Source organism: Drosophila suzukii, chromosome 2R (assembly GCF_043229965.1).
Source record: "Drosophila suzukii chromosome 2R, CBGP_Dsuzu_IsoJpt1.0, whole genome shotgun sequence".
In the NCBI taxonomy this organism is placed as follows: Eukaryota; Metazoa; Arthropoda; class Insecta; order Diptera; family Drosophilidae; genus Drosophila; species Drosophila suzukii.
In genome coordinates, this window is record NC_092081.1 from 4,470,982 (window position 1) to 4,496,212 (window position 25,231).

A 25,231-nucleotide genomic window follows, 5' to 3' on the forward strand; every position below is an offset into this window, starting at 1 on the left:
TTAAAACTATAGCTCAAAGAGTTTATATAATTTTATTCGTAACAGCTCTAAGAATATTTATAATACTGACAGAGATGAGAAATAGGTAAGGTTACCATCCGAGAATTCTTAAACATAAAATATCTCGAAATTCTCGAAACTCTAGTCAGGAATTCTTAAGGATATTTCACCATATTCCAATCACTTTGATTACAGCGAAGGGCACGTAATTTTCCTTCCTTGCTGGAACATTTTTTGCATAACGAACACAGCCCCCGGCTGTCAGTGACACTTGTCTCAACGTGTTGTGTTGGACAATGTTCATGCCAAGGCACTGTGAGGAGGGATCCGATCCCACCCGACCCACGAAAACCCAGCAAGCCCTTCCGAACCCATTTCGTCTGGGCCAACTTAACCCCTCTCCACTCCCATTTGTCATTGTCTTATTTTGCATTTTGTATGGGGACTTTGATTTGATTGAGCATTTGTTCGTTGCCATGTCCTCTTTCGCTGATTTGAATTTTCGTTAAATTTCGCTTTTTTGTCGCTCAAATATTTTATGCATATAAACCGGCCTGGCTTTAAGGACAGCAGGCGATATCAATTTGCCGTCGCTTGGCATTCATTCCCTCTCGGTCTGCTGTGCAAATTGATTTCCACCGATAGGATTTACAGTGGCATAAAATTGACGATTTCGCCGAGTGTTCGCGTGTTTGACCTTCGCAACGGAGTATATATTACCCATCCATAAATTAAGGCAGAGCTGAAAAGTATTTTAATTCGGTATTCCTTTTGCGTTCGCATTTAATTTTCGATGGGCACTCGACGTACAATATACTTGGAGCTCTTCACTGTGCAATGTGCATGTTCAAGGGGCAGCTTTTTCTTAATGTATCAAAGGAAGTACGGCAGCTATGTAAAGCGTAAAGCAATAAGTACACTCATTAAGGACCTGTTTCTGTTAGTTTGTGTACTCAATGGTTGCCCTTGAGAAGCACATTTCTGGTTGCACAATTAAATCTTCATTCAGCCCACTTGGCAGCGAGAGGCATTTCGTTTCTTTAAACTTAAGCCTCCTTTATCCGTTTTAATTTCACATCTCATTTGCTGTCGTTTTCCTGACAGCCGCCGAATTGCGACATTTGCATAAACTCGTGGGCCGAACAATAAAGAAAAATTCGCATCAAATAACATTCAATCACCTGCCAGACACACCTGAGCATTCAGGGCTACGGCTAATGTCCTTGCTACAGGATCCAGCATCCAGGATCAGGCGTCGCCTTCAATTTGCCGGCAGAAACACAGAGCTAATAGTAGCACATGTGGGAAGGGAAAGGTGTGGCTGCCCCAGAAGTATGCCACTCGCACCCGAATATGAATAATTGGGGGGGAGGGACTTGCAAATGTCTAACATCTCCTTATCCCCGTGAGTTACAAATGTGAGTCTGTGATAAATTTCGTCGACATGCCAGAAACACGGAAAGTTGACAGCCGGGGGATCGGGGAATCAGGTAGCTGGTAATCACGCCATTTCAAATTCCATATGCAGATACTGCCTCATCCACGTTCCAGCGAATTTGTGACAGTTGTGTGAATAATTTTTTAATTTTATTATCGCGTAAATGGATTACGGGCAATAACATTCAAGCCCAAAGTTATGAAATGGGCCAAGTCTGCGGTGAATGATCAATCAGATGACTTTTGCTGGCCTATTTGGTATTCAAGGCACACAGCAATCGATGGTACACATAACCAAAATATATATACCTCTATGACAGGATGGGAAATTTGGGTTATTTAAAAAATATCTCCCCCCTTGTCGTCTTCAATGTATCTATGGAACTCACTTGGAGGGCTAAAAATAAACGAGTTTTTTGCCCCGTGTAGGCAAACCAATTCAGAGGCCTTCGAAGGGTTTCCCTTTAATTTCGGTTCTGTTTGTCTGCGTGCTTAGGTGGAATTATTAGAGGTCCCCGGGGCAAAGCGCGTCAAACACATGAAATCAATTACATTTCTCTAATGTAGGCACAGCTGCCTTTCCTTTCTCTCCGGTCCAGAAGGTACAGGCCTTCAGCAGCCTGCTCGAATTTCCCTATTTTCCGCCCAAACGGGGGAAATCTCAGGTATTTGCGAGCTAATAAAGTTTGCCTTAAAGTATTTTCCATAAAACTTCGCCTACGTGGGCCGGCGCTATTTGTTTTGATATTAGTGGGTCCTAAGCATGCATGACATGCCTTCCATCTAGTCCATTCATATTTGCTTAGTTCAGCCGTCTGGTGGGGAGTCCTCCAAGGAAGAGTCCTTACACGTGGCCCTCTGCGCATTGGTAAGCAATTTCCATGCCCGTATCAATAATTTCCTAGGTTTTATTGTTATTTGCCAGTATTTTTATGTATTTGCCAAGACGAACCCTCCGCGCCTGGGGCGAGGACTCCCCATCCCTTGCCCCAAATTGGGGTCGGTACTGAAATAGTTGGATGACCCTAATGGGGATGGCTGTCAAAGGACTTTCCCATTTCGCAGCCAATGGCAAATTAAATTCCATGTTAATGTCGAGCACCCAACTTCTGTTTTTCATAAAAATTATGTCCTGCAAGCCAATGAGTTAATTGAATTAATTAATTGGCATTTACCATAACATTGAGTGTGAAAAGCTTGTTTAATAAATACGCGCTTATTAAACGAGCACAAAGGAAGCAGCCATTGTTGTAATAATGAATTTAATTCAGCTCCCATGACAAATGCAATTGAATAGTATGATAATAAAAAGCAATCAAATGCCTTTCAAGGCGGGAAAAATCAAATAGTGGCACAAAAGAGCCGGAAATCAACGGAGCCATTAAGTGAAATGTAGCGGAAGTTTCATATAAAAACGCAATTATCCTGCCACACACACACACACTCGTGCAGAAAAGGAATGACAGGAAATCAACAGGCGATGCAATGTGGCAATTTAGCAGCAAATTGTTTTCTTCCACATGACAGTGGCAGGCAAACCTCAAACCCCGAGCTGAATCAATTCCAATCTGACCGGTGAGCAGAGCCAAATCAAACAGGAACCCCCTGAAAATTAATAGTTGCCAGTCGCCAAAGGTATACAGAATCCACTCCATTGTAATACGAGAACGCTCTCTGCTCCGCAGTAATTAAATTCAGCACGACAAATAAACGCATTAGGCTAAGTAAGTCAACTAAGTAACCAAAAGCGGCGTAAAATGAAAATTTTCATAATTAATTTTGGGCCCATCTACCCCAGCTGCCACCGAACTCCCCCGAAACCCTCATCTGGCATGTTTAAGCATACTTTGTCTGGCTTAAATGGCAGTACACCTGGGGTTTTGGCCAAAGACCACGCCCAATGGCGATGCATACAATACAGGCTGTGAATTATTTACGCGTACTCCAAAGTTCCGCCATTATAGCGTTGTGCAAAGCACACTTCGGGGTCTATTACTCCTATAAAATTCGATTTGAATACTCGCTGGCATTCGGTCATTTAGCTAATTGAATTCCGATGAGCATTAATGGCAAACAGCCTATGCGGTCAATGAGTTTTTTCCAACAACGCGAGTTTAAGCGCGTAATACGTACCTATAATGCTAGAGCTTTGTGAAAAACTATTCTGCCACACAAAAAATGTTTATATGTTTGCAAAATGAAATGAAACTGAATTAGGCATTTTTCAACTTTTAGAAATGCTTTAAAGTTGTGGCTTTCATGTTTTTTCTCAAACTAAATGATTTTACACGCTCGCTTAAATCGTGATGGTGAAATGTAAGAAAAACAATATTATTAAGTTCGTCATTGTCACATAATTTATATGAATATTTTATTAAACTTGGCGAGCCAGAAATCCAGTAACTGCGACTCGGAGCAGCTTCTCGATCTGGCACAATTTCATGTCATAAGCTGATGGCCTTCGGAACTCCCCGCTTATCGGAGATGTTCACACTTTTCCCTATAATTTGCCGGGATTGCGGGTCGACGGGGAGTGCGACGAACAGGACATCGTTTTCGCAAATGGCTGCGCACGGCACTGTAAATAATCCGGACCATGTTTGCTTGCCACTTGGCAGGACCGAGGTCCTTATGGCTGGGAAAGTGCAAATAAGTTCCTGTGGGCTGGCTGCCGACTAACAGTCAATATCAGCAAACAGCCACGAGTGGCAGCCGGCAGCTGCAGGGGCAATATTGCACTGTGTTGGCTCGAAATCGAATGGTGACATAGGGGCACAATGCGCCGAAATGCACTCAGCCAAGTTAAAATATATTTGCCTATCCAATGTATATGTTTATGGAGTCGTGTGCTGCCAGTCGTCAACACTTTATGACATTTATTCGGGGAAAGAGGACTTTTCCTTTGAAATTGATGAAAGCAAATATTCCCTTTGTGAATTATTGTCAACATTTAGATGGTTAGTCTGTAAATCTAATTCTAAAATTTAAAATCCTAGGAAACATAAATTGTTATGAACTCACTTTATAGCCAGCAGTAGAATAATATAATGATATAAATTCAAAGGAATTGTTAATAAGATCTTTCTAAGGAGTTTAATTTTGTGAATATTGCAGTGAGGAAAGCTCGAACTGTTATGAATATTAGTTGGTTTATCTGCAAATCCAAATCTTTAACCTCAATCTAAGTCTAAAATGTAAATTGCAATGCAATTTTGAGTACAATTTGCTACCTTGCCAAACAAATAAATCGTTTACTTCATAGCCAGCAGTAAAATTACATAATAATATAAATTCTAAAGAATTGTTAATTAAATGCTCCTAACGAGTTTATTTATGTGAATATTGCACTAGGGAAAGCTCGTCCCTATTTACTTTAATTTGTAGCCTTCGCTGCAATTTCCTTTTGTTTCAAACCACACATGCAGTATGTTAAATAATGGAATTGTAACAAAGACAGTACTCGGAATAGCTTTATGTTATTTCCGCTTTTTAGCTGCCAGTGACAGGTTATGCCATTTTATGGACTGAAACCCCACCGAAAGCACAAAAGAAGTTGGCCATGCTGCCAGCATGGGGAAACCCGAATTCGCGCAGTTTTAATTTATGCTGCGGTCCAAGTTCCGTTTAAGGAAATTACAATTTGGCCGACGGATAATCATTTACAGGACCTACGGACTCGAGCATGCACTCCGATTTCTCCCATCTGCACGTAAATCACAAAACAAATTGAGAATTTAAGAGCTCTCGACATGCAACAGGATGCAGAAGGGGCGCCATGTGCGAAAAAGCTGCCAGAAATGCAAATTGAAACTTGCACATGGTGTTAACAATATTTTATGTAGTTCACTGACCACAAGGACCGACTTCAAACGAGCCGGGGGGCGGGGCTTTAAGCCAAACTACAATTAAAGTAAGTCGAGATAACACTTTGCATAATACTACTGTACTATGTTGCCTTACTTATGCGGGCTGAGATTATAAGTCTAACTTTTGGATGATATGACTTCGGGCCACAGAACTTTCGAACTTTGCAAGGTGAATAGTTGCACATATTTGCGATAGGACAAATTTAAGAGAATGATTTAATCCATGAATATTTAAAAAGCCTGCCGTGAATTTTTTACTGACTACAGGGACAACATTAAACTGGATGATAGGTGTCAAAACAAAAAATTATTATGCCAAAAAACAAAACGAATTGGTTGTACAAAATATAATTTGCACACACGTAGGTGTCGTATTTTTTATGATATGCATATAATTTGACTTTTGAATGCTCTCGACGATTTTCGGCTCGTGTCAACTCGTAAATAATTAGATCCAGAGTTTGAGTTTTGGGTTTTCCAAGGCGTCTGACAAGACACTTGAGTTGCCAATGCATTTTTTATGATTTTGCTGTAAAATAAAATTAACTTTACTGCCGGCTTACTTGGCGTATGTGTAACTTTTTGATGTTCCGGCTATAAAGTGTAATTTCAAGTTGAGTGCCAGGGAAAATGGTTGAAAATGTGTTTTAACTTCGGTATCTGATTGTCGCATAAAAGTTAGGCGAATTTAAATTGCAAGTGTCCGATCTTTGCTTAGATAAGCCTACTAGATAAAACTAATTATTAGAAGTCATGCATATCACTGAATTTAAGTATTTTTAAGGTAATATTAAAGGTATAGCTCAGTAAAACGGTATTAAATATATTAAAAAATTAAAAGTAACTATTATTATTTTACTTCAGACCTATCTATATCAAACGATCTGTAAATATTTATATTAAGTAAGAAGATAAAGTTTGTACTGATTAAACCTTTTTCATCTCCGCGAAATACATATTTTTGTGCGACTCTTCTGTGCGTAAGGGGATCGATTATAGAAACTGGGATAAAAATACCTTTCATGTTTAAAGTTAATTAAAAAAAATGCTGAAAAGGCGAATATGAAATTAATATTACTTTCTCGTCTGGAAAAACACCGCCAGCGGCAGCTGTGTTTGCTTTGGGCAGCAAAAAGCTTCCCGGGCAAAAACTTAATAATCCCCCATGCGCACTGTTGTCCGCCGAATACCGAAAAAACACTGCGGGGGTGTCGCCCAATTAAGTAAAATACGCCAGGTGCTGCTGCCACTCAATTTGAATGTGAAATTTAAATGAAACATTTTGATTTCCCCATTGAAATGTGTAAGCTGCCAGCCAGTTGCGGAAAAATGGCTACATATTTAAGTTCAAATCCATTCTTTGCTACCAGCTTCCGCGAACCAATAGAGTTTTGTAGCGATTCGTCAAATTACTCTTCTTTGTTGAATATTTCATGTTTCTGAAGGCCATTTCCGAAAAGTCCTTTCATTTGCATAAAACTTTGTTTAAGAATGCACCGCACTTAAGCGGCTTTAAATGTTTAACCCTACGCCTACGGCATTAAATCGATCCACAGTTTTTCTGTGGGCTTGAATTATCCAGCATGCACATCGGGTGAAAGTGCAATGTTTATATTTTCTTTATTTTTGCAGCTTTTTAATTAAAACTCATTTGCGCATTTGTGGGCTGTCATTAAAAGTTACGTGCAAATGTGTGCGGATATGCAAAGGGGAGCGATTGGGACGTGCCTTGGCACATTTATGCCCCCATTCCCTGCAAATAAAAACTAAAACGGCAAAAACAAAGTTAACCAACCAAGCTCCGTAAGTGCTGAGCAAAGCGCACACGTGAAGCCATCGCATTTTACGTAATGCAAAAATCCATAGACAGAATTAATATAAAATACCGAAAAATGGGAACTTCAAAGTGGCGACCCGTGCGTGTGTAGTCCCGCCTCTTTCACTTTTATGCGTGACTGCCAAAGAGCCAAATTTGGCATAATATTTGTTTGGCAAAGGATACGACTACTGGTGGATATAAAAAGCCAGACGCATAAATATCAATCCAACAGACGTTAAGTATGTTTGGGTAGGAAAATATATTTCGAGAAGAAGTTAGAGAGGCTTGAAGTATCGATTCTGAAGAGGCAGGGTTCTTTTGGGTTTCTTACAGTTTTTTTCAATTTTATGTTGATTTTATTTTGTTACTTATAAAGTAAATTTCAATTAAAAAAGTATCTTTAAATAACAATCTCGAAAGTAACACAAATGAAATAATAAAACAACAAATCCCTAATCAAATGTATAACACAACTGAGTACATCAGCTGTAGGAAATTTCAGCTTAAAAATGTAAAGTCTTTAGTCTCCGGAAAGATAATTATGGTTTTCTTAAAATTAAAATAATCCGTAAAAAACATAAAACATCTTAGGAATGACGATCAAGTACAAAAATGTGAGATTATGAGATTTCAGATATTTGGCTTCTGTATAGGATGAAGAAGACATTCAAAAACATAATTTAAAGTGTAAAACAAAAATATAATATCTTAAAAATAAAAATAAAATGTTTTTAAATATTTTTCGATACCCGTAGTACGCACCTTTAAAACGTATGCGGAGTTGACAATATCTTACCCATTAATGGGAACTTAATTAACTTAACTTATTTCCTATCATTAGCAATTTTCACTGAAAAGAAATATTTTCAACTTGGGAATCCTTGCACGAAATATAACCCAGAAACCACTTTCTTTTTGCTGTAGGTAGCAGGTAGCTTTTCCTCGACCTCCACGAGTTATAGGATTTTCCTCTGAGGAAGCTTAACTGCTGCGACGTTAAGATTGATATCGACGAAAGATAAATTTGTATGCGCCGCTGCGAGCGGCATTTATGCTAACACCAAATTCAGCCACTAAAGCAGCCATAAAACAGGCTTCATAAAGCGCTCAAAACCGCATGAGAAGCATCCTAGACGTGGTTTCCCACCGACTTTCCGCTGTTATCAACAGTCAATAAATAAAATCTCATTAAGTTGAAGGCGCCGCAGGAGAGTGCAAAGTGGAGAAAGTGGAGGGAGTGGAAACTCCTCCTGGCCGCGGAGTAAAATTATAAAATTTCCATTTTATTGACATTTGAAATTGACTGATATCGGTGGGGAGGGCTGAAAGGGCATGCACGACTGCGGCTGCGGTTGAGTTTAAGTGTGTAAGGCGAACCTAAAGCAAATTGCGGCAAGCGGAATAAAAGCCAGGAGGCTAAGAAAGTACAGCGATACGGGCAGCGGGGAAAGCAGGGCCACGAGTCAATCAGGTTCGGGGAAAAAATGGTTCAATAAAGTCAACACCCCCGGGAGAAGGGGCGTGGCATGGCCCACGGCCAGTGAGTCAGTGAGCCACTGAGCCAGTCAGCCGGAGTTCAAACAAAAAGCGCCGGGAACCCTCCTCGGCATCCAAATTACATTAACGCCGCGCCCAAGGAGGCAGGGCGACACATCCTGCAGCCCAAATGAGTGAGTCCCAAGTGTCGATGGCTGATAACAGCCGGAAGCCGAGTACAGAAGCCTCAAATGCCTCGAATGCCTCGCAGGCGAAAGCTCAAAAGACAAAGACTTTGGGAAAAACAATTTTCGCAAAGAAAAAATGTATGAAAAATATAAACAACGCAAGTGTATCCAAATTGGCTGAAAAGCAATTTTTTGCAGCGGAGGTGTGTCGTGGGCGTGGCCGACTTGATGGGTGACACATAAATTTAGACGTTTGGCGGGGAAAAGGAAACTTTCAGCAATCAATAATTCAAATTGGGCGCTCGCACAACCAAGCAAGAACAGGGGAAATCAGAAAAACTCAAAACAATCGTGTTAATTTGCATTGGCCAGACAAGTGAAGTGAAAAAACTTTTGTTTATGTTCGAGATTCAAAGAATATGCGTCTGATGAATACAATTAAAATTAACATAAGGCACTAAAAAAATAGCATAAACAAAATCAGTGACTTTGTGTTAGGTTTTTGTTAATCAACAGCAGGTATTTAAAAAAACAAAACTGTTTTTATGCAACTGAAAAAGCCATGATTAAATGGCAACTACATTTTTTAAAAATTCCATGACCCTTTAATGAATATTTTTTCTTGTACAGACGAGAATGACAGCGTAGAAAAACATACGACAGTTTTTCTGTTAAATTGCACTATTCAATTTAAATTTAAATGCTTATTTTCTTTACCGTAAAAAGCCCATCAAAGGAAGTAATCCCAATTTCTTAGTTCTTTTAATTCATTTGAATAAAACAGTATTCTTATCTGTAGTTAAAATTCATGGCAAAATGGATTTTTAAACTCAATTTCCAGCCTTTGCCAGTTTGTTTTTCAAGTGTCATAAATCATGTTGTAGTTTGTAGTTTGCTGAGCGTAGTCAGTGACTTTCGGCGATAGCCTGTGGCAGATTGTGATTTATGACTCTTGTATGTTGCTGGTTTGGCATGCAGCTTGCAGCAGAGTGTTGTATGTTTTTTGCCAGTCGAAGCATATCCTTTTTTGATGGACATATTCCAGAAACAATGGGCTGCCTTTCCTCATATGAGGCTGGAGGGAAGCAAAAGGGGCGGCTGTTTCGAATTGTAACCATTTTAAATATTTAAAAACTTTCTACTGGCTGCTGTCGCCATTAATAATACAGTTTCCACTCGAGTTTCAATCTGCGAGAGACAATCCACCGAGTGCGGTGCATACTATGTGTACGTATAAAGCCGGGACTCACGGGTATACCTATCAAAGAGCACGTGTCTGGAGTCCAGGTCCGAAACAACAAACAAGCAAGTTTGATGCAGAGGGGAGTTTCGATTGGGATGTGGGTCGGGGTATGGGGATGGGGATGGGGGCCCACATCATAATATAAAAATCAACATCAAAGCAAAGCAAAGGCAAGCTTAACTTGTCGCCCATAAAACAAATTGGCATTTTTATTATTATGACAAACAGTCAGGATGTCGCACAGTCAACCCATCCAAGGAAAGCCGGGAAAGCGGGAAAGCGGAAAAGCGAGGACGGGCCACAATGAGCTACGCTTATCTTTTGAAAGCAGCTAAACCGCTTTTGATTATGTGGGAGTTGTTGGCCTGGACGGGAACAGGCTGTCAGCACGGAGGGCTCTAATAAAAATGGCTACAATGTTACGCATACGCACCGCTGCCCCTTGTTTTTTGGCCCTTTTTAATGAGTTAACAGCACAGCAGACTCACATGCGGATTTGCGGTTTTTCTGGTCTAGCACTGCCGGCAGCTTGCTGCACCGAAATGCCATTTTGATGGCGTCGAAAAATGCCATTTTGATTTTCCAACTTTTATGACCAGCCGGGCATTGTTGTTGACCAGGGACCTTGGAGTGCGTTGAATTTAGTACATCGTAAAAGGGTTTTGTGGCCCAGACAGAAAGTTTCTATCAAGTTTTCATCCGAAGTTTTTGATGTGCAATTAGTTGCCAAAGCGATGGAATGATTCGAACTCTGGCCAGGCCTGAGCAATTAAACGGATTTACCCGTAAAGGCAGTTGGATAAATCTTTAAAACAAACTTCCGCAAGGATATTGGGCTTAGTGAAAAGTTAATTGAGCACCGGAACTTAAGTCCCTCAATGAGTAAGAGTCTAAACAACAAAACTTTTCGAAAATTTCACAAATTTAATATGTTTTTTGCTTATATAGGGAAATATCTGTAAATACAGACATAACACATTTGCAATTTTTAGTCCAAATTTAACAAGCGAGCGTTGTTTTACATAGCGCAACTCTGGCTAGATAGGCGATTTTTGTATCATTTCCAGTTACCATTTCATTTGCATGCGATTTTTTTATGAATTTATATTTCAGGCTTTTAAAAAAACATCTGCTAGAGACAACTGGTAAATGGATTTAATTAAATTCTGCAAATGACCAGGGCTTGGTAGATGACATGAACTTTAAGGAATATTAATGTGTCTGTCAAAAAAGTATGCTTATGCTTAGCTTAGGAGCTAGATAGTTCAGAAAGTTTTTCCCTGCCTTGATCTTAAAAGATGCCTCTTTCAAATTTGTAAGCCCTTTTGAGGGGACGATTTTCCGGCAAGGGCCCAATAACTATGCAAAATTATTTGCTAAGCCAAGGCTGACAAGTAATTTTGAATGTCTAGCGGGCGAGGGGAGCAGCATGTTTCCAGGACCCGGCATAGCAATTGAGTTTCTAATTGTCCGCGTTGATGGCGCATAATTTGCCAGCTCATAAATAAAAATGTCCTGGAAGTAGGCGAGCTGCCAGCATCTGGAGGAGGACAACTTGGCTCCTTTTTTGCCCCGGAAAGTGTCATCCCCGGGCCACGTTAAATGTAAAATTTATAGTCCATTCCGTGGGCCAGCTTGGCAAGCCTTTTAAAGGCTTTAAGGTTTTTCAGCCCGGCCTTAATCGGCTTGCCATGCTAAACACGCTTTTTGTCTACGAAAATTCAATGTATTGGAATTAATAAAAAAAAGGTCCCAGGCCCTGGATGCCCGCTCCGAATCTGGGCTCGTCCTTGAACCAGCCCACTCCTTGGGCTCGTTGGCCAATTTTCAAAATATGTATTCCCGCTTTCGGCTTTTAATAGCTCGTCGGACGGGCTCATAAAACGAAAACCCGTTGCGCCGCATAAATATTTTTATTTCTATTTTTACGATGAAGCAGATAAACAGGGAAAATAAATAAGCAGGCCGAGCAAAATACGAAAAGATGTGAAATCCTGATGATTTTTGCCAGCTGCAAGTATTTGTTGTCTGGAAACGTTAATAGCCGCACCACAAGAACTGGTTAGACAAAGGTTCTGCGGGGTGGGTGGCTTCAGCTGTTTTTAAGCACAGTTAATGCCCAGAGTTTCGTATAATTGGCCAGCTACCAGGACCCTTAACCTCGCCAAGGGCTGACTCCTTGCTCGGTCAAAGGACACCCGGAAAAAGGGTCGCCATTTTCGATATTATTACCAGAATTGTGTCAAAATTCTTTAAGCACATTAAATTGTTACACAAAAAGGGTAAAAAAAATAAAAGAAGTGGGCTTTGTTCAAAAAAACATTCCAAAGAAGGATTTCGCCCCGACCAAATAACAGCTCAAGTACAAACGGTTCAAACTTTTAGAAAAAACTAATATATAATTATGCTTTATTTGACTTTGTTGTTATACAAATTATTATTTATAATTTTCTTAGTGATATATTAAAAATGTTATCATAAATATATGCCGCTGAAACAGTCCTGGTCCTTTAAGCTTTGAACAAAACATGTTCCGGTTGGAAATAGCTTTATTGGCATTTTTGAGGCACCTAGGAATTTAAATTAGCCCTATATGCATTCCCCTAAACCAACTCAAAAACCTGCTAGCAGCCAGGGAAAATGCACATTTATTCCAAACAATAAACGCATCTATATTCAGATGTCAAAACATTTTCCAGGGTCTCGAAACATATTTGGTTTTCGAGCATTTCCGGAATGCAACGGAAAGCAAAACACAATTGGAAAATGGGAACCGACAGCAGTTTGCAAACCATTTGACAGCCCATTTTAATATGAAACCAATAAAGGCAAGAGGGAAAGCCAAGCGGGTTAGAAAACGGGACGGGAAAGCGGAAAAGCTGAAAAACAGGCGACACAACAGCTGCAGGAGCGGCCAGGCAGCGTTGATTTTGATTATGCCAAGTGGAGGCTGCTAAAAAGGGTCAAATGTGTCACATGATTCCGGCTTTTTGTTGTTTCCGGGCCCCTTCACGTCCATGTCCCAAATTGTACTTTACGGCTTAAATACGCCGCACGGCTGCCAATAACGGACGAAATTTGTAAGAGCGGAGGCGACCAGCTTCCCTGGTCGACCAGCGGAGCTTGAATTCACTTTTAATTAAAGCCGGAACCGTAAAAGCACTCCAAAGGGAATAAAAGCCCCTAAATTTCACTTCCTGCTTCGATGGATCCTGATCGCCTAATTAAGGCCCGGCAAAGCAGGAACTCACTTCAACTTTTCAGTTTGTGTTTCTGTTTCTGTTGTGCTTCGATTTCGGCCTCTAATTGCCGAATTTTTGTCTTCATTGGACAAAAACCAATTGAAGCTGATGAGAAAATACTTCTTTTGGGGAAGTTATAAAGGCAATGTTATTTTTAAATTGGCTCTGTTTTTTCATAGTTAAGAACCCTGTCAAAATAGATAAACGACTTTGGTAATCGTGTAAATTGAATTATCTCCCTAGGATTTATTGGACCAAGTCAATTATAAACCAGAAGATTGGTTTGTGGTTAACAATTGCGGCTTCTTGCGGCATGACTTTAGGCTTCTTTGCCTCGGCTGGGGTTAACAGTTTGAGCACTTTATGGCTGGCGAAAAGAGCTAAAAATAACAAGAAAGCTGGCTCCCCGCCCGAAAGCCAATTAATTTACCACTCTGTCGCACTCGACACGCTCCCGGACCGCCGCCCTGCCCATACATATTCAATTAGGCGCCGGCGCAGACGTCGCTAAATATGCATAATCATCGCACACACATACCCGTGGGAAAATGTGAGCATAAATGCCGTTTTAGCCAAACACTCAGACTCACAATCACACCCACTAACACGCCCGTCAGAAGAAAAGTGAAAAGCGTGTGGCAAAGGGCTAGAATTGGTGGGTGGGTGGTTAGTTGGTTGCTACAGTCGACATTCGGTTAACTTTCGTGGCTAATGGCGTTGGGCGAAAGTGCAAGCCAAGCAGACGCCATAAACGTGGTCTCGAGTGCCAATTAAAGTGGCCGAGAGGAAAGAGCCTCCTAGAGATGATCTGAGTGGGCCAGATAGCCCTGGTATCTTGAATGAATAGGCAGCTCGACAGCCAGATGGGCCAGTCACTCAGAATCCGCCGATTGGGAAAGAGTAGGGATAAATATTCAACGAATTGAAGTGATGCGAAATTCGCATATCCACGAAAAGGGAAATAGTATATGGGGTGCCACATAAATCAATAGGGTTCTTGAGGCACTATTAAATGTTATGTTACGTGTCTAAAAGTATGCTAAAATAAGGGCAATGAATTATTATTATTCACTGCATACTTTTAGACACCTAAAAGGGTATTTTACAATTGACTTCAAAATCTTAGTTACAAAACATAATAAGACTTAAAAACATTGATTATTTTTGATTTTTTAAATATAGCTTATAATGAGTAAGGTCGCTGGTTATGAGTGAGACAACCCGATATAGGGTTTTCAGAAATGTCTAAAAGAATGCTACGTTATTTTTCAAACCGCTGTTCTTCTTTTCACAGCATACTTATAGACACATTTGTAAATGGTTTCAAGTAGTTTTGTTTAAAAATGGCATCCCTTGAGTTTCTGTTTTGAGTATGTTTCTGGCACAACGTAAAACTTTGTCCACTTTTGTTCCAGCTATCATTTATTCGATCGACACTTGGAAAACTGTTAAAACTTAAATTATTTCGCTGCTGCTTCCTGCACTTACATGGCATGTAACTAGCCGGGAAAACTTTCCCTAAAAGCACTCAAAGCGCAAAGTTTTGGTTGTCACGCTGCCATCTCTGGTTACTAAGCAACCTGCCGGGATGTTGTTGGGACCGTTGCCGCTGTCTAGTTCGGGATGTTCATGCTTTACGCATAACAGGGCTTAATTATTTTCGCTCGGGGCCCCTGCCGCACCAGCGTCGTCCTCGCCCCGCCATCGGAATCACCTGTCATCGGGAGCCAGAGTGTCTGTGTACACGTGTAGACCGCAGAGCATTTGAGATAAATTACCACTCGAGGGGCGGCGGGCGTCTAATGACTGGCATTTGATAATACACATGTTTCCGGCCGCCTGCCTGCTTCCAGGTGTGGCGCAGCCCACTGTAATTGCCCAAATATAAAGCCCGCACGCCCCACTAGCCTGCAAAACTGTAATTAAGTTATTATCTGAGTGGGGCCCTATATTCTCCTCGGGCATTCGGCATTCTGGTATTTTGGCAGCTGGCTGATTGCGTGCCAGCATCCCATTCGCAGGACTGTCAATTGGGCTAGGATTGCAAGTTGTAAAGATTTGCCACGGCCTGCACCTAATGATCACATGAAGCATTAAAGACTTGACGCCGGCCTAGTGCCTTAAAAGCAATTCCATGCTCCAACTTTTAATTTGATTACATGCCGCAGACACGCACAAACAGAATACAAGGGCCCAGCCCTAGCTTGTCGTTGGCAGACGTGCGTGGGTTAGCCAAGAAGTTGGGATATGCAACATGACAGGCCTCAACTTTGTCAGCAGGGCACCCACTTCCGCAAATAGGCCGTGTCCGCAGAGCTGCCTAGAGCAGATCACAAAAGGTAGCCATTACCATGTGGGGAATTTATGTTCCCATCCGTTTAACAAAGAAATTTAGTAATGGGACTTATCATTCAAAAAGTATTTCTAAATTTAAGTACACCTGTAAAAAGGTGTCCTAACTGGATATGGAAATAATACTCTTTTGTTGATCACTTGTGCTTTGAAGTCCTTATAAGGGTGTATAAAAGTATGCAGGGGAAAAATTCGTTTTTTTTTTGTTGCATACTTCTAGTCGTTTTTATAAGAGATTTTTGTGGAGCACAATTTTAAATCCCATCTAGTTGTTTTAATGAATTTAAAATGAATGCTATTTGCAAGCACTTATTTAAAATAGCAAGCTTAATTAAAATGTATGTATTTTTAAGAATTTAAAATGAATGATATTTGCAAGAACTTATTTAAAATAGCAAATTTGAATAAATTGTATGTGTTTTTAAGAATTTAAAGTGAATGAGTGCGAAGAGTGAGAAAATGAAAATGAGTGCTTGCAAACTTATTTAAAATAGCAAGCTAAATTAAAATGTATGTATTTTTAAGAATTGAAAATGAATGATATTTGCAATCACTTATTTAAAATAGCCACTTTAAATAAAATTTATGGATTTTGAGGACAAACACCTCATGGTTTTCTTTTGTGTGTGGTCCTCACGAGCCCCGCTGGAAAAAAGTTAGCTTTGGCAGCACTGACAGCCGCCTAGGCCCTAGCTCACAGCGGAACGAACGGGCCGAAAAGCCAGAAATTTATGGGCTGCGTAAATATAAATTTCAATTTCCCTCTCCAACACCCACCCGTGGCCATCCTTCGCCCTTTGACCTGGGCACCTTTTTCGTGCTCTATTTCTGACTGGGTTGGGTCGCAGAGCCGGCTGCTTATACTTGTATAAACATAGTTTCGGCGTAAATATGGCCCGCACATGTGTTCGGGATGGAGAGAAGTCCTGGGGGCACTCGAAACGGGTCCAGACAGCCGGCCACTTAGGCAGCCACTCAGCAACAGCCAACATTCTCATGTGTGGCCAAGATGTTGTGGGAAAATTGGGCCGAAATAACCCCCGGCAGTTATGCCATACTTCAGCAATGTTTCAGCTTGCGAGCCGGGCCAATTGCATTCACATTCGCTCGAAAGGAGTTCCTCAATTCTGTGTTTTCATTAAGCATACGCCCCGTGGCCACCTGACCGAAAAATACTTTTCGTGCTGCAGAAGCCATGGCACCGCAAAATAAAATTGAGCTCAATAGAACTGCATTCCTTAGCTTCTGTTTGCGGAAAGAGTTTTAAATTACAATTTCATGAGCAGACCAGTCGTAGTCCCCCTCCCTGTTGTTTTCCTCAAGCTGCGCCAACAGGAGTTTGCTCTCAGATAAAGTTTGCTCCTCCGGAGGATCCCCGCTGCATCCGCAGAGGAGTTGCCAATCAATTTCAATCTGGGCGGGAACAAGGCGATGTCTGCTGGAGAACTGCGAACTGCGAACTGCTGACACACAAAAGACAGCGGACAAGGACTCCGGCGACGGGAATGACGACAAGGTTGGCGGCTGACAGGCAACGAAGCAAAATGTTAATGGCAGGCAAATGTGTGGAAACGTCGCATAAATCAAAAGAGCAACAGCGACAGGGCGGGGGCGGGAAAATCTCCCAGCCTCACAGCCCATTGAGCACATGATATTGTGAATTACCACAGCCAACCTCCCCGTCGAAAGTACATACAGACCTCAAAATCAGTATATATATGTACAGGGTACACTGTACAGTGTACACACACAGGGCGGATTGGCGCGTGACTTGCATAACATCTTGGCCAGTAACGCAAATTGAAAAAATCCATTGCCTACTTACTGCGTGTGTGCCCATGTGCCCTTGCCCTGACCATGGGGACGTGTTTATGCCCGCAAATAATTTCATATTTCATCTAGAGGTCTGGCTTCCGCCCAGGGCTTTAAATAATAGCCCCAATTTTTAAAATTCAACGTGTGTGCTGCTGCTGAATTAATTACGGCGTTACGGAGTAAAGTACTTTACAAGTCAAAGGTCAGCTGCCCACGAAGCGGGAAGTAAAAACAATTAATATGAGGTCTTGAAAGTTTAAAAGGTTTTATTCAAATTTAGCTAAAATAAATCAAGCAGCGGGAAATAAAAACAATTAACGTGAGGTTTTTATTCAAATTTAGCTGTAATAAATCAAATTCACAGTGTTTTTCCACTGGTGTAAAGGGATTAGCTTGAAAATATTTTATCTTAATACAAATTAGGAGACTTTTGTTTGGCTTAAACTTTACAGAACAAGAAAAGCAAAAAAAAAGTAAAAACAATTAAACTAAGGTTGTTAAAAATTAAAAGGATTTACTCATATTTAGCTAATATAAATCAAATACGCAGTAATTAAAGTGTTTGCTCACTGTATCTAAAGGGATTAGCTTGAAAATATTCGAACCGAATACAAAAAATATATACATATATTTGGCTTTCAAAACATTAAAAGCTAATTAAAAATACCTTAATATTAATATGTTTATTTGGGTTTATCTAATAAACCCCAATTTAAAAAGCTCTAAAATGGTTAATGTAGTTTACGATAAGCCTATGTAGTCAAATCCCTGCAATCCCAGGAATCCCTGGAACTTTTAGCTTCCGTCCTCCAAGAGGGATTGAAATGAAAAAGGGGAACCCAATCCAAGACAAGGATCCACTGCAGTCACGCTTTCTACGGAGCAGGTTCCTCCCCATTCGCATTCATCAAAAGCCCTTGCGGAATGGTTGTTGATTTTAGCGACAAAATAATAATCCATCCGCCCTGTGTGCCGATGCCAAATTGTATGCTAACAAATGCAAACACAGCGGCAGGAAAGGCAGAGACAAAGCCCCGAAAAAATGGCGTGTACTGCCCTTGTCCCTTCCGCTTTCTCTTTTCCACTTTCTCCATGCTGCTTGCTGCTTTCTACATTCTCCATTCAGTTCGCAGCAAAAGCGCAAAGTCATGACAAACAAAAATAAATGCTGGTCGCCTGTGTGTGCGTGTGTATTTGCACTCCTGCGAGGATGTGTGCGTGTGCGATGTTTGTTTGCTTAGCCCCGCCCCCTTTTGGCCACCCGCCCCCTTTTGGCCACCCGCCCATGTGTAACAAAAAGATCATTATTGCTGCTTGTCGTTGTATAGTACGGTGTAGTATACACCACACACTCATACATAAAGTCAAGGGAAAAATAATAGAAACCACATGGGCTCCGTCTTTAAATATTTCTTTTCTAAAAGAGACTGCAATTTCAATAAATAATATTTTAAATTAAACTTCAACCCTTTATAAAAAAAGAATCCTTTGTTTTAGTTTTACCTTGAAAGCAAAAATACAAATTTTTCCAGACTTAGCTGAACATAGAATCGTTTGGAACCTCCATGAATTTTTTTTCTTAGGGAGCTCTAACGGTTATCATTTTTATAGATACAATTTATTCGTAACGTTTTTTTTTATATTTATAACAAATGTTTCAAAGTTTTAAGTAATTAAGGAATTTATTCCTGAAAGTCTTTGATAACAGGTATGAAAGACTTTTACGAATAGAAGTGTAAGTTGTAAGTTGTAACTTGTAAATTTAATAGTATACAATTTATTAAATTTAAATAAAATTACTGTTCACATTAGGAATAACGAAATGTATCTGCATACTTGGAAATTGTTTTTGACGTTTCTGTTATTTTCGGTCACTGGTTTTTTAGGTTCTGCTATTTTCGTCAATAACAAATTTTAGGCAATACTATAGAAATGTTTCACCAAAAATTGTTTATGATAATACAAATGAATTTAGGCTTAAAACAGTTTATGGAGTGCACTAGACAGCTGTAAAAAAAAAAGATTATTAAAAAAAAGTTAAAAATAAATAATAGAATTTACTTTAAAATATTTTTTGTATAGTTTCTTGTTGCCTATTCTAGTAAGATATATTTGATCGTTTCTATAATTTTCCCGTGAGTGTTTAACTGGCAAGGAATGGTCTATTGTTTGGCATTTTCGGGCTTGCTTAGCGCTCTATTTATTCTTTGTCTGCTGCTCACGGTAATCCAGTGGAACCGCCAAAAATGCGCATGTGGAGGCCACAGAACTAAGCACTAAATATTTTATGGCGTACATATGCCGTTGCGCAGGCACCGTGAAAATATATCATAGTCGAGCATATGTATATACTAGCCGCACGCAGAGTATATGGCTTGATTGTCCTTTGCCATTGAAATGACTCACTTGCGCAATCCTAAAGTACGAATAATGGGAAAAGGAGCTGCAACCGACTTAGCATCCCTGAACGTTGATTAACTTTTGCTTTATTCTCTATCTGCCACACCAAAAAACTCATTAAATCTTATCTAAATACAATTAAAATTAAATCGCTGACCACTTGTTCGCGGCGCCATAAAAATAACTTTTGCAAAGTTGGCAAAAGTTGCGCAGTGTCGTAAAAAAGTCGTAAAAAGTCAGCGAGGGAAATGCGAAAAAATAATTGCATAATTAGTGGGTCTTGGCAAACAAGTTGTGACAGCAGAAACCACATGACGACCGAAATTTGTAACTATTTCAAAACGACTGCAGATTTCCCAGAAGCCCGCAAGCAAAGTAATTACCTTTGACCTGTTCACGTGTGCATTTCCCGCCTACCGCTGTCAAATCGGGTTTAATCAGTTAAGTTTGCAGCCGCAAAACTTTTGTCTTTCGCTTCGGTAATTCGCACTTGTCAAAGGCGCTGACAGCTTTTTTCAAAGGGAAATCGACTGTGTACGGAATGCAGACGATAGTTGGCGAACTTTTTTTATTAGTGTTTTGTCTATGAACTTTAAAGCCGTACTTAGCTCAATTATCAAGTTCCTATTATTACCCGCACTGGAAAAAATTGAACTCAATTTTTTGTAAATTTAAAATAATTACATACTTTTAAGGAAAAGGTTTCTGCTCTTGACTTCACATAATGTAATATTCTCTAAGTCAAAAGGCGATAACAGCTTTTTCCAAGAGGAAATGGACTGTACCCACAATGAATACCCTCAATGCAGGCCATTGTTGGATAACTTTTATTTATTAGTGTTTTATCTCAGAACTTTAAAGCCATACTTAGCTCAATTATCAACTTCCTTCCATGACCTGCACTGAAAAAAATATATAATTCAATTTTTTGTAAGCTTAAAATAATTTATTTACTTCTAAGTAAAGGGTTTCTGCTGTGGACTTCGAAAGATGTAGTATAAAAAGGAAAAAAAACGCTTTCCTAAGTCAAAATAAAATGTAAATTTGCAATAAAAATATTCAGTTTTTTCCAGTGTGCTCCTCTTGCACACAAACTTTCAGCTACCGTCAGAGGGCAATGTAGCGAAATCCTTTGGCGAACTTCCATTCCAGCTTGCCACGCCCACCCGTCGGCAGCATTGGAGCCAAAAGTTTGCAGTTGCCTAACTGTACGCGCAAGTTGTAGTTCAGCACAGTTGCGCCATTTCCGTTTCCGCCGGATGGGATGCAACCGGACAACCGACAACCCGAGTGCCGCAAAAGCATTTGACGCAGACCCACCTCGGTGTTTTTCTATTTGATTTTCTAATTATTTTACTCATGAGAATTAATGGCGTGACCACGGGGCAACAGGTAAAACAAACAGGTGAGCCACGTAGTGAACGTGTATTTACGCTTTTGCCCTTATGGTCTTTCGGGCCATAAATAAATTAATAGAAAAGTGAGGAGAGACAGTCCCTTGCATGCTCATTAGGAGACATTAATTCGCTTTAATTATTAAGCACACGGCCCGCTGAACGCAGGCATAATTATTTATGTTGACATCTCCGCAGCATTCGGGCATGTACTCCTGACTTCAACTTGTCTGAATTTGTTTGCTAATTAGCCGTTTTCTGTGACTTCCTGTGACTGAAACGCCAGTTACTGCCACTGACTGCTCATTAGCTGCAATCTCATTACACTTGGTGCAAGAGCAGCATGTTAAAGTGAATTAATAATAAGCCCGTCTTAAGAATTTGCATTTTCAACTTTGAACTATTTTGGGGATAATTAATTTTGAAGCGCATTAAAATGCAATTAGTCATGTGGAACTCAGCAAAAAGCTGGTTTACGCCTGTTCTGTGAAGAAACTTCAAAACTCTCCATAGAAATAGTTCTTTCAGTTGTGGTACTTTACTTCGCATTCTTTTGTGAATGCTTTTTATATAGGTTGTTCTAGGAAAGAGAAAACTGGTGAAACGGCTGCTCATAATGCTGAAACTAAAAAGAGGTATTTCAAGGGTAGGGATTTCAGCAGAAACGTTTATTAATTGCCTTTCTTTGCAATTAAACAAAGGTCAGGCCGAAATCCAGCAGACTGTAGCCCAAAATTAGTCAGCGAGTGCCCTGGGAAAGCGGAGAAGACAAAGCCACATTCAGGCTCTGGCATTCATCACAGCTACGTGACCGAGGCTTAGTGCCCTCAGGTCCCAAAACTATCATTAAAAGCCGACAGACCCGAGGGAATTACACTGACAGAGACTTTGGCAATTAACACTGGCCCATGCCATTTTTCTAATGCGCTCAAGGGGTGACAGGAGGTCAAGAATAAACGAACATTAAATTACAAAATGTCAGCAAGTCGGGCTAGGAAATTGAACATCCTGAGGCAGCAGGACACGGGGAAATGGCACCCGGCACACACACCTGCCAGCTCGAAAGGTGGGCCAAGTTCCGGGCTGCTACCCTCTTTCATCCTCTTGTCAATCCAATTCCCTCTTATCTGCCAACGACCTGCCGGCAGTCTGTGATTTTTGCATAATTTTGCAATTACACCTAAACGCTGCTAATTGCCTCAGCCTGCCAGCCAGGTTTATCAGAACACCTGGGCCGCACACACGCCGTATGGGTAATAATTCGTTCAAATTACTCTGCCTTTCGACGCATGATTTTCAAATGAATAAACCCGAAATGTAGGCAACAGTAGGATCCGTGGAGCTTTAATATTGTGTTCCATAGACTTTTGGTCTGCTAACTTTATTTAAAAAGAAGACAACAAATCACTTCCCTGCCCCTTAACTTTAATTAAAATACTTCAAGACCAGCTTCGACCGTCAAACTTTTCTTATTTCAGACCTTAAAACGAATTACTCTGGCGATTTCAAACAACTTATAATTAAGGTAAAAAAAATTTAGCTAAGTACAAACTTCGCCCAACTTTTCTGTACTCGGATTTATTTTTCCATGTTTGGCCAAATTTACTTTTCCCTCAAAAATTATATAGAAGTTGTTTTAATTAATGTTTGCTTTGTCCTTTTTTTAATGCCTAACCGAAAGCAAAATCAGCCAAAAATCTACACCCCAAAAAGGGGAAGTTTACCAAAGGTCTGCCCTGCTCAGACTTTGTGTTTATATTTTCATAATGAAATTAGTTTCGGCTCCCTGTTAGATTTATCTTTTTGCCTGGCGAGACGTCTCCAGATTTATTAAGCGTCGGCAGTAGCAACTTAATTAATTAGGGGTCAAAGCAAGTGGCTTACACTAAATAAGAAATAAGTTGTGATGACTTGTTTTCTGATTGTTTTTCATATTCGCTGGGTTAAAAGATATTGCATTTTTAATTTGCTGTGACATTCTGTGACAAGATTATTTAGGTTTTAGATACTGGCTTGTTATTTTTTATAAAGCTATTTCAATTTGGATACTTCAAAATATTTGATTAAATTGTTGTAATACCACTTATACTTTTATCGCAATTTAATTTAAGAAAAAAAAGTGGGGTATATGGCGTCCGTTTACACAATCACTTGGATATATCATAATATTTTATTAGAATGTTTAATACCATTTATAATTTTATCCAGATTATAATTTTTGAAATTGAAAGTGGGGAGTATTGCGTCCGTTTACACATTCACTTTAAAGTACTCGAAGTTTTAGATTTAAGCATATTATACCATATGCGGCAACTACAATTTTTTATTTGATTTAGTTTTTTTAAAAATTCCTTGAATTGGTATTTACTTGGTAAATTTACACGTGTTGTATTTTCCGACGCTAGTTAATAGTGTTCCGATAAGGATGTGAAAATCAAAGCTGGTTGGTTACCGCGAACGTCTGCATTGTTGAAGGACCGGCGTGCAACTGAAATTCCACTGATAGCGGACAGGACAACAGGAGTCGTGTTCTAAATTCGGGACACGAGAGGGGTGATCTAAAACCGTAGGACAGTTCTTTCGCCTTCGTGCCGCCACTCGGCTCGGCTCGGGTTCGTGTCCTTTGGAGGCCACTGGGTTAGTAGTATTTATGAATGGAACAAACACTTGTTAGCATGCGCCTGGGGAAGGCCTCACTGTTCTATCGCTTAACTGGCCTACGGTTATACGCGGAGGGGTAAAACCCGCCTGTCTGTCCTGCGGCTGTCATTACGTCCGAACTCGTCCTCCCCTTGAACAATACATTGTGACTGTTCGTCGGTTATGGCCATCATCTATTGCCCTTTCATAGAATCACTTGGTTTTCCGTTGTTAGCCTTTCGCGGCATTGTGGTAGTGGCATTGTAAAATTCAGGAGAACTGACTCCGGTGCAGACGAGTGGGCATTGCTTAAAATAATGATGTGAGTGCAGAAAGAACCTAAAAATAACAGTTTTGGTATATCTAGTTTTCTTTCCGTGACGAATATTTTATTCTAAGGATTCCTGCGCAGCACAAATTGGTTTCATCCAAAAACAACGCCCATTATAATGCACACAAATTACAAAAGTCTGTGATGCCCACAGTTGTGAATGGAATTTTAACTGAAATGCTTTTGTTCCGTCGATAACTACCGAAAAAAGCTTGTCACGCCCACAAACGCTTATAATGTTCAAATTGAAATAGAAATTAATTTTATTCGTCGATACCTATCTACATGCCCAAATTGTACCCATTGCAAAATTATTTTAAAATGAATGAGTAAATATATTAAATAGGCTTTAAGCGGTTAGTAATACCACGGCCTGGAATTTTATTTTAAAGTTGGACAACCGATAAACGAATATCTGCTAGTTGGTCATATAAACATCTTATACACATATTTGTTGCTTATTTAAACATATCTCTTAGATATAAAATGTGAATTTTGTTTACGTTGTTTATATTTATTTTCTATCAATATTGCTAAAGGTGTCAATATGAAGACTATTTTTTTGTGTTCTGAGCACATTTTGATCTTGGCCTTTGATTGCTTTTTTATTTTCTATGACTATGGGGTACGTGAAGCTTGGCTTCTTTAAGTTAGTATAAATAGACTCGGAAACCATTGAAAATGGTTGACAAACTGTGTACCTCAAGCTACCAACACAGCAGAACACAAACCCACCCAGCACAAGATACACAATGTAGCCGACGGCAACCGCATCGCTTTTACCTGCCGCAGGACAATTGGAAAAATAGCAACGACAGGAGGCCAAGGATTTGCAATAAAAACAACTTAAGTCGGCCTATGAAAAGAGCATCTAAAATGGAGTTGGAACTCCGGAACTGAAAGAGACCACTCGAGAAGCCGGGTGAATTGCAAAGCATCTAACAATACCTGGCTTGTTGTTTCGAGTATCTCGGCTCAGGGGCAGAGACAAGCCAACAACATTGGCATTCTAGTCTGCAGTACACAGA

General features: G+C 40.1%; 1 protein-coding gene across 3 annotated transcripts in view; it reads right to left on the reverse strand.

Annotated features, from left to right (window-relative positions):
- mtt (mangetout) overlaps positions 1–25,231 on the reverse strand; it is a 99,507-nt gene that overhangs the window by 27,596 nt on the left and 46,680 nt on the right. Inside the window, exon 1 of one of the 3 annotated variants that reach the window (XM_017087418.4) lies at positions 23,601–23,707. The exons of the other annotated variants lie outside the window; for them this stretch is intronic. The gene's annotated coding sequence lies outside the window, so the exon portion shown is untranslated. Of the gene's footprint in view, positions 1–23,600; positions 23,708–25,231 lie in introns of those variants that run through there. 3 annotated transcript variants of the gene reach the window in all.